The sequence below is a fragment of the Maylandia zebra genome, linkage group LG9 (assembly GCF_041146795.1).
Source record: "Maylandia zebra isolate NMK-2024a linkage group LG9, Mzebra_GT3a, whole genome shotgun sequence".
Lineage (NCBI taxonomy): Eukaryota > Metazoa > Chordata > Actinopteri > Cichliformes > Cichlidae > Maylandia > Maylandia zebra.
In genome coordinates this window covers 31,576,380-31,585,811 of record NC_135175.1, presented here as the reverse complement: position 1 = coordinate 31,585,811, position 9,432 = coordinate 31,576,380, and the positions used below count along the sequence as shown (strand labels likewise).

Genomic DNA, 9,432 nt, shown 5'->3' with positions numbered 1-9,432 from the left:
AGGGGTAAAAAAAGAAAAAATCAACATATATAAATATTGTTCTGAGAGCCTTTTTGTTGGTTGAGTCTGATATTGATTGTATGTACAATTCCATATCCTTATAAAAAGGCAGAAATATGGTGTTTTATTAATAAACTTACATTTATGGATAAAAAATTTAGCTAAAAGTATTAACAAATTTTTTATAAAAAAATCATTTATCATTCTTCCTGGTGAACTTAAAGAAACAGAATAAAACATTTTCCCATCATTAAGAAAACTCCCTTAAAATATGGACAATAACAAAACTGTTAAATTCCTTCCAGAATCTCTGTGTAGAGGAACAGTACCAAAAAAGATGTGCCACACTTTCTGGATGATCCCCACAGAAAGTTCAATTAGTATTTATGTGTCTTTTAAATGTTACCATATAGTGACTGGCTGGGTAACATTTATGAAGAATTTTACATGAGATATCCTTCACCTTGTTTACAATTAGATATTTATGGGATCATCCAGACTGTCTTCCAGGTGATATCTGGAACATGTCGGTTCCAGTAAGATATTATATATATGGGAGAGACACGATATCTTCTTGGAATAAACTACGTATTCTCTTATTGCTGTTACCAAGTTCCTGTGAAAAGCAGATTTCTCCCACTGCTGACTCAGCTGGATCAGAGAGAGTGACTGAGGTAGATATTGAACTGTCAGTGTTTTTATATAACATTAAAGTACCTGAGGGTATGGCACCAAGCACCATTGAGAATTCCCAAACACTAATGGGAAAATTATATAGTGTAAGGGATTCATTGTAAGTAAGTCGTACTCCCTCTTTATTAACCAGCTGAGCCACCAATAGGATCCCATTTTGGGCCTAAGTTTCCAGGAAAAGTGATTTATTTTTGAATAAAATATCTCTCTTGTTCCAGATGAGGTGGACGTCACAACAATGTGATTGGTCACTGGCAATGTTGTACCTGGAACAACATTTATTATGATGATGTGGGAACAACACCGACACGAGGATATCAGATCATTCCAGGATGAAGGTCAAAGGGAAAGTCCCTGGGACGCTTCCGGTTATGTTTCCATCCGGCGTAGTCATCTGACCGGTCCGTGCTATATCGCCCCTCCTGACCCGGAGTGGTACAACGTTTTGTAGAAAAGTTTGATCTATTCGCTCTCTCCCTCTCTTTCTCACTCTTACAAAAATAATAAATTCTCTGGGGGTTTTTTTTTTCTCATATGTTTATGGTACCCGACGGAGGAAGCATTGACCGGGATTGAACCGACGGTCGTCTGACTCCTTCTTGATGTGTGTAAAACAAGGCCATTTTCTTTTAGGGTTTCTGTCTATTTTCTGTTAATGGGAAAACCTGTTGTAAAAGTAGCTATAAAAATGAAGAAAAACTCTTTACTTTGGTATGAGTGGCTGCACAAAACCAAAATACCTCATCAGGGTGTTTTAATAAAATTATTTAGTTCTGAGTTCTGAATATGTGCGCGGTGCTTTTTTTTTTTTTCACTAAGGGTTATTTTACACGTACTAGGAGTTGAGGCCTGCATGAAATTCTTTGCTAGGTTACAAGACTTAAGAAATACTAATATCGATTAGAGGGGTTGTTGACGCCTTCTTGACCTGCGGTGTGTGCAAAATAAGACAGTTTTCTTTTAAGGATTCTATTTTCTGTTAATGGGAAAACCATACATACATTACACAAACATCACATGATTCCAGTCCAGTACCAGCAGATTCTTGAGAACAATGTTCAAGAATCAGTGACAAAGTTGAAGTTGTGCCGGGGCTGATATTTCAACAAGACAACAATCCTAAAAACTGCTCAAAATCTAGTAAGGCATTCGTGCAGAGAAACAAGTACAATGTTCTGGTATGGCCATCTCAGTCCCCAGACCTGAATATTATTGAAATTCTATGGTGTGACTTAAAGTGGGCTGCTCATGCTCAAAAACCACAAAAACTGGCTAAACTGGAGATGTTTTGGAGATGGTCCAAAAATACCTTCAACTAAATCTAGACTGTCATTGGAAGCGATAGGAAGCAATTAGAGATTGTTATTTCTGCAAAAGGTGGATCTATTAAATATTGATGTCAATTTTCTGTTGGCGTGCCCAAATTTATGCAGCTGGCTAGTTTAAGATTACGAAATGGTAATCTTAATGGTAATCTTAAACCTCTAGATTAAGGTCTGTTGTCAACTACTAAGTGAAGAAGCAGTTTTTGTGAAGACCACTCATTAAACGCTATTAAAGACAAAGTCACAGGGAGAAGTCCTTTTGAATGTGGCCACAAATTAATTTAATTTACAGCGCTGCAGTGGTTTGAATCATATCTATCTAATAGACTCCAATTTGTGCACCTAAATGGAGAGTCCTCTTCACACACTAAGGTCAATCATGGTGTTCCACAAGGTTTAGTGCGAGGACCAATTCTGTTCACATTAAACATGCTTCCCATAGGCAGCATCATTAGAAGACATAGCATAAATTTTCACTGCTATGCAGATGACACGGAGCTCTATCTATCCATGAAGCCAGGTAACACACACCAATTAGTTAAACTGCAGGAATGTCTTAAAGACATAAAGACCTGGATGGCCACTAACTTTTTTTTTTCTTAATTCAGATAAAACAGGTTATTTTACTCAGCCCTGAAAATCTTGTAATATTTTCTGATTCCTGAAATATGGTATCTAACCAGATTCTTACTCTGGATGGCATTACCTCGGCCTCCAGTAACATTGTGAGGAAACTTGAAGTCATTTTTGACCAAGACATGTCCTTCAATGCACATATTAAACAAATATGTAGGACTGCTTTCTTCCATTTGCGCAACATCTCTAAAATTAGAAAAATCCTGTCTCAGAGTGACGCTGAAAAACTAGCTCATGCATTTATTACTTCCAGGCTGGACGACTGTAATTCATTATTATCAGGATGTCCTAAAAACTCCATGAAAAGCCTTCAGTTAATCCAAAATGCTGCAGCAAGAGTCCTGACAGGGACTAGAAAGAGAGAGCATATTTCTCCTGTATTGGTTTCCCTTCATTGGCTTCCTGTTAAATCCAGAATTGAATTCAAAATCCTGCTCGTGTATAGGAATTTCTTTTACTTGTGTATTAATCAAATTATTTTATTGTATAATGCCTTGGTGCCACTGGATTTTAACATGTCTGACACCCATACTGTAATAAGGAAGTTGGAGAAGCAGACCACTCCACAGGAAGAGTCTTTTGTCTCTTTGAGGACTCTGGGAGGTAGCAAGGGAGTGTGAACCTTAAGGTGTGAAACAGCTGTGTACTGCCTTTTGTTCCTGGAGAAGGTATTTAACTGAGAGCCATGCTAGGCTCAGGGAGACTCTTTTGGTTTATTTAAGTGGAAAACTTCCACAACAACCAGCCTGACATTTCTTCCTCCTAAGTTTAATGAATAGATGGATTGAACTTAAATCCTCAGCTCAGTTTTCTATTTTGACCACCTACACCCCAAGATACTGTTTTAAAAAGTGTTGTTTTCAGATCCTTTTAAAGTTTATAAAGGGTCTAATCATTTTCATTAAAATGTTTTATTACATAAATGTTACTGTTTTATTTCATTTTGATTTATGCTCCCACTACACTGCACATCTACAAACAACAATGCCATGGACTGTCAGTTGCTTTTACCTGCTGTAAACATGAGTAGGTTTGATCAGAGTTTCAATTATAACAGAAAAGGAAAAAAGAAGACCAACTTCTTCCCAACTGACAAGAAAAATACTCGTCATATTTTCATAATAAAGGATCAGGCTCCCCATTTATGACAGCTTGGACCATTAATGTATGTTACATTGATGCTTGTTTTAGTATGCTACTGTACAGTTATGGTCAACATCTCTATTTAAATATAATTAATATACAAAACACAATGAAAGTTAGACATGAATTATTCATTATTTTTTTACTATTGATAAAATTCATGTATACTAATAAAAGTTATGAGTAACAACATTATTAATAATGATTAATAATAATAATTCTAATGCCAACATGATGACTGTTCATAGCTCCTGCTTTGAAATACTGAACTTTAAAATTGACCTCATGAAAGATCACAATTCACAGTGGCCCACTGTCAGAATAATTCTGAATATAAAATCACTGTGTTAATCTGAAGCTTTGCTGCTGCAAGCCACTGTGGGAAAGCTGTGTTATTATAATGAAAACATCTGTGACACATTCACAGAGGACGAGGTCACAAAGGGACGACACGCAGAGGCTGTATTAAAGTCAAAAATCCAAATCTTTAGTCGTAAACAGGCAGTGGTTACAAACAGGAAGACGAGCAGTCCATTAAACAGTCTACAGGGTCAAACATACAGAGAATTCAAACAGCTATAAAAAAATGACACTGAAAAACTTGACAAAGTGATGTGTGAGGCACCAAAGGGAAGCAGCAGAGTATATTCAATGAATTATCTTCAAATACAAAAGACAGAAACTCCTAAAGGCAGCATGCAAACTGAGCAGGATGTACAAAGGTCAGAGATTACAAAATAAATCAGAAAATGACTTCAAACTTACTGAGAGCAAGGCCTCTGTTACAAATCTGTCTAATAGAAAAACATGCTGTACAGATACAATAAGGTAAGTGTTCATGGTCATTTAAAAACTGGCTCTACCTGAACCACTTAAATATTTTATGAAGTCACTGAGTCGACAATTTCTAAAGTTTGTTTTCTTAATTGCAGTTAGAGTGTGGCTGGTAAGGATGAAAACACATACAGAGCGTAAACTGTCTTTGTTAGTAACAAACGTCAGGAAAGAAAAGACAAAACACACAAACACTCATGATATTCATGAATAATTAGAAAGCATCTAAACATTCTGGTCGTGGATTTTTACAGTCTTATTTGCACTCGGTCATCTTCATAATCATCCTGTTCAATACATGACAGGGGAGGTCCTGAGGTGGGCGGTGCTCTCTGGTGATGTCAGCATGAAAGGCAGAACCAGCGTCAGCCACATGTTGGTGAAGCATCACAGTACACTGGTGTGGTTTCCTTTCCAGATGTTTGACATTTGACACTTCAACGTTGAGGCGAACAAGAAGACACAGTGTTGGGTGAGGTTACTGCAGGGTTTCTAACTGACCAAAAGCAGAAGCACACAGACCAACAGGGATCAGATGCTGAGTGTTAAAGGAACAAGCTCATCTGTGCTGATCACTGAATGCTGCTGTGTTCTTTTGTTGAAGTTGGCTGGTGGGACAGTCTAATAGTGATATCCTGCCCATCTGAGGAACAGTTTTAAAAAACACATGCAATACTTTGTTTGTATTACAGTCAAAGTTTATGTTAATTTTTGTCCTTTAAAAGTGTTGCTGTACTATAAAGTACTATAATTTGGGCTAAAATGGCTCAGATAGTCTCTCTCTCTCTCAGAGTATCTCCTTTGAAAGTGGAGACTTTTATCCACTGATCCACATCACTTTACCTAGATGTTTTCTTTGAAGCTGGATGAAGACTCCTCTCCCTCAATCCTGTTGCAGCTTTGTGGTCCAGTTGGCCTCTGAGGTCACAGTCAACATCTGTAGCAGAAGAGGAGAAATAAAAATCCAGGTTACCAAAACTGGGACCTTTTCCAAAATAGAGCGTAACTGGAATTTTTCAGCCTTACAGGCAGATAGTCGTCTAAAGCTGCAGCGTTTTCTTTTTAGCTTTTTCCAATCTCTGCTCTCTGCTTTCTCTGTGAACATGTCTGCTTTCTTGGCATGGGTCTGTCTGCTGTTGGTGAAGAGACTAAATCCACATACTCGCTACTAAGATCTCCTCAAGTAGTCTTAACCAGATAACAGTTTAAGAGTAAATGTCATCCTGAGAGTTTCACCTTGGGCAGATGCTGTCTTGCTAACATGCAATCATGAGCATTAATCTATGAGGTGAAAAAGAGATTTTAAAAACTCCAGCCACAAGTTTTATTTCATCTGTGTTTTGGTCAGAGTCCCGTCAGACCTCCAGAATGGTGTCAGAGTGTTTTCTATTCACCTTCCACGTGATGAGCACAGGCCTCAGGTCCAGACCTCCACGGGCACTATAGCCTCTTTGGAGCTAATAGGTGAAAGCAGGTTTTGTTGGGACATGAACTGAAGAGGAAACTGACGAGGAAGGCAAGGATCTTCTTCAGCTCCTCCGAGCCCGAGCCGGGACCTCTTTGCGTAGGCCAGCATTGGCCAGGTAGCCCTCCAGCATCTCTGGATGGCCGACAGTGGAAAACCTAGAGGAGTAGGAGAGAAAAAGCAGCTTGGAGCATGTCTTTATACTGTTTAGTTTTTAGAGCCACAGACTTTCTTTTAATCTCATTGTTCAGGATCTATGATTGATTATGTATTTATTGTATTCAGAATCAGAATACTTTATTAATCCCAAAGGAAATTAGGGATTTGCAAAGAAAAGCGTCTGGACTTCTTTAAGTTACTTGAAGACGTTTCACCTCTCATCCGAGAAGCTTCTTCAGTTCTAAGGTCAAATGGTGGAGAGTCCCAGATATAAACCTAGTGGGAGTAACCCCCCACAGAGGGACGCTTGTGAAGTGGCTGTTTGGTCTCTCCAATGTAACATTGGAGAGACCAAACAGCCACTTCACAAGCGCATGGCACAACATAGAAGAGCCACCTCCACAGGACAAGACTCAGCAGTCCATCTGCATCTTAAGGATAAAGGTCACTCTTTCGAGGATGCCAATGTTCACATTTTGGACAGAGAGGACAGATGGTTTGAAAGAGGAGTGAAAGAAGCCATCTATGTCCACTGTGAGCGACCATCTTTGAACAGAGGCGGTGGTTTACAACACCAACTCTCTGCCATCTATAATCCAGTTTTGAGATCCCTTCCCAGACGCCTTAACGCCCACTCACATCCTGGGCCATCTGATCTCAGGAATTTGCATGATAAGGTGGGGCCAGGTTTCACAATGAACTCACCCGAAACTCTGGCTGATTGGGACCCACACCCAGTTTCACACCTTGTCTCAGGCGATTAGAGGATCATCAGGGGGTCCTTTTGTCCCTCTGTGTGGGGTTACTCCCACTAGGTTTATATCTGGGACTCTCCACCATTTGACCTTAGAACTGAAGAAGCTTCTCGGATGAGAGGTGAAACGTCTTCAAGTAGCTTAAAGAAGTCCAGACGCTTTTCTTTGCAAGCTCCTTTGACTACGATGACCTGGATGACTGAGAACCTTCACAGACAAATTAGGGATTAATTGTATTCCTCCATGACTGTGTGACAGCAAGTGGAAAAAAAAATCAGCTTTACCTTTGTTGATATGCTTGTAATTTTAATATTGATTACATTGCCCATGAAATAATAGAAAGCTCATATATGAAAATGTATTTTAAAAAAGAAAGTTCATCTGAATACAAAGGAGTACACTCACCTTCCTGTAGATGGAGTTGTAGCGAGCGCTGGTGAACATCCAGGCCTCCTCGTAGAACTGATCACTGATTGGATCCAAAACATCGATGGAGGATCTGTGTAAGCGCTGAGGATCGTCCTGATGGACAGAACAGAAGGAGAGTGAGACAAGTGAAGATATACTAAACAATACTGTGAAATGAACTGACCCATACAGAGTTTGATTCAGAGGTGATTGACACATTATTTGACCACAAGCAATCTTTTCTGGTTTGACGCCGTCTTTGTAGCCAGAAACCAGCTCTCTCCTCGGCTTCCTCCACTACACGCTTCCCCCACGCCAGTCTCCTCAGTCACTATAAAGGGGAGAGTCATGAGTTCCATCACCCTCACCTGTGCCGTCCAACGTCCCACCACCAGCCTCCACTGCAGCAGGCCAGAGACCACACCCCTGCCACAATAAGTAAAAGTATATCCTTGCTGTACCCTTAATGCTAAATATGCTAAATTAACCGCTCCCCTTGCCCCTTTGGGATTATTCTTATGTCACTGGGATGTTGACCTTTGACCTTCACATTAGAGAGGTGGGCAGACATAATTAGTGTATGAATTTTAAAGTAACAGGTAATAAAGAGAGTGTAGAAAATGTAGTCAGGTTTATTACTCTATATCACACATGAGTGCCCGAGGGAGGCGGGGCTGACTGGGGAGAAACAGGGAACATAGAGACAGGGGTGACTCGACATGAAATGATGAAACGTGGGACACGGGAACAGAAACTAAACACAGGCTAAGAAGAACACTGAGGCAGGGAGAACTAAGATTACTGAGAGCCTGATAAATAAGAATAACAAAAACCAAGAAAAACAATAGTCAAAGAATATTAAATGAAAAACACAAAGCATTGGGCCAGGACCCACTACTGTGACATTTATATGTGATAAAAACATTAAAAACTGGACAATCTGCTCAAATGTTGAAATCTTTCTACGTATACTTTAGGTTCAGCTCTCCATCCTGGCATTTGGTTAAGCATGATTCAAAAATTTTATTTTTAAATCGTTTTATTTTGTTTAACTGGTTTTAATTATTAGTTACTTTTTGTGAAAATTTGTTGTGACATTTAAAAATACATCATTTATTTTCAAAAAGGAAATTTAAAAAAGTATTTTTCAAACTTATTTGATTTAGAGGATCATATTTGACCAACGTAAATTTTTTAATTTCATATACAATGACTGAAACAGTGAACTAAATATCTGAAATCTTTCCTTGCTTAAAAGTTATAATCCTACTTAAGTTATAGTGCAAACGCTTAAGCAACAAATATACTTAATGCTCATTAATTAATATTTCACTTTAATGTTGCAACTACGCACTCACTTCTGTCTTTAAACAAAATATTTTCCAGTTACAGAAATCATGAAATCCAAACTAAAGTGTTACTGTTGCTATATGCATTTACTATAAATAATCAATGATGGTGCTGACATGAAGGAAGAGAAAGTTACAGGTTGCATCCTTTGAGTTTGTCTCCGTGCCTTTGGGCGATTTTCAGAAGGACAGATGTTTCTGTTCTATTCTTGAATTTATTTTTTCAAACACAAACACTATTTTAAAGCTTCTAGAGAGTAAAATATTAATAATAATTATAATAACAATAATAAAAACAAAAGCTCTCAGATTCATCAAACCAAGCAGCAGAAAGAACAATAACTGAAGAGAAAACTTTAACCTTGTAGACTTCATTATGTTCCAGCTGCTCTACAGACGCTGTGACCTCGGACTTAAGCAGGTCGTAAAGTATGTGCAGCTCAATAACTTCATAATTACACCCTGTGGTATTTAGGCAGCAGAACAACTAAGAATAACAACTACAAATAATGTTTTTAGGTTTCTGTTGTACTGCAAGGTTCAGTACAGGCGAACCAAACCAAGAGCAAATATTACGTCTCATTTACAACAAAGCACAAATGCCATCAAAATTTAGCAAATTGAATCATCTTTGTTTAGATGCAAGAAGAATCATATAGAAATGA

The 9,432-nt window shown here is 38.5% G+C and overlaps 1 long non-coding RNA gene across 1 annotated transcript; it reads right to left on the bottom strand.

Annotated features, from left to right (window-relative positions):
• Nucleotides 1–4,303: 4,303 nt before the first annotated feature.
• LOC143420531 (uncharacterized) lies at nucleotides 4,304–7,696 on the bottom strand. The gene is made up of 4 exons (XR_013100361.1): nucleotides 7,416–7,696; nucleotides 6,026–6,254; nucleotides 5,475–5,568; nucleotides 4,304–5,127 (listed from the first exon to the last, which is right to left on the bottom strand). It is a non-coding gene; the product is annotated as an uncharacterized LOC143420531 (long non-coding RNA).
• Between the last annotated feature and the right edge of the window lie 1,736 nt (nucleotides 7,697–9,432).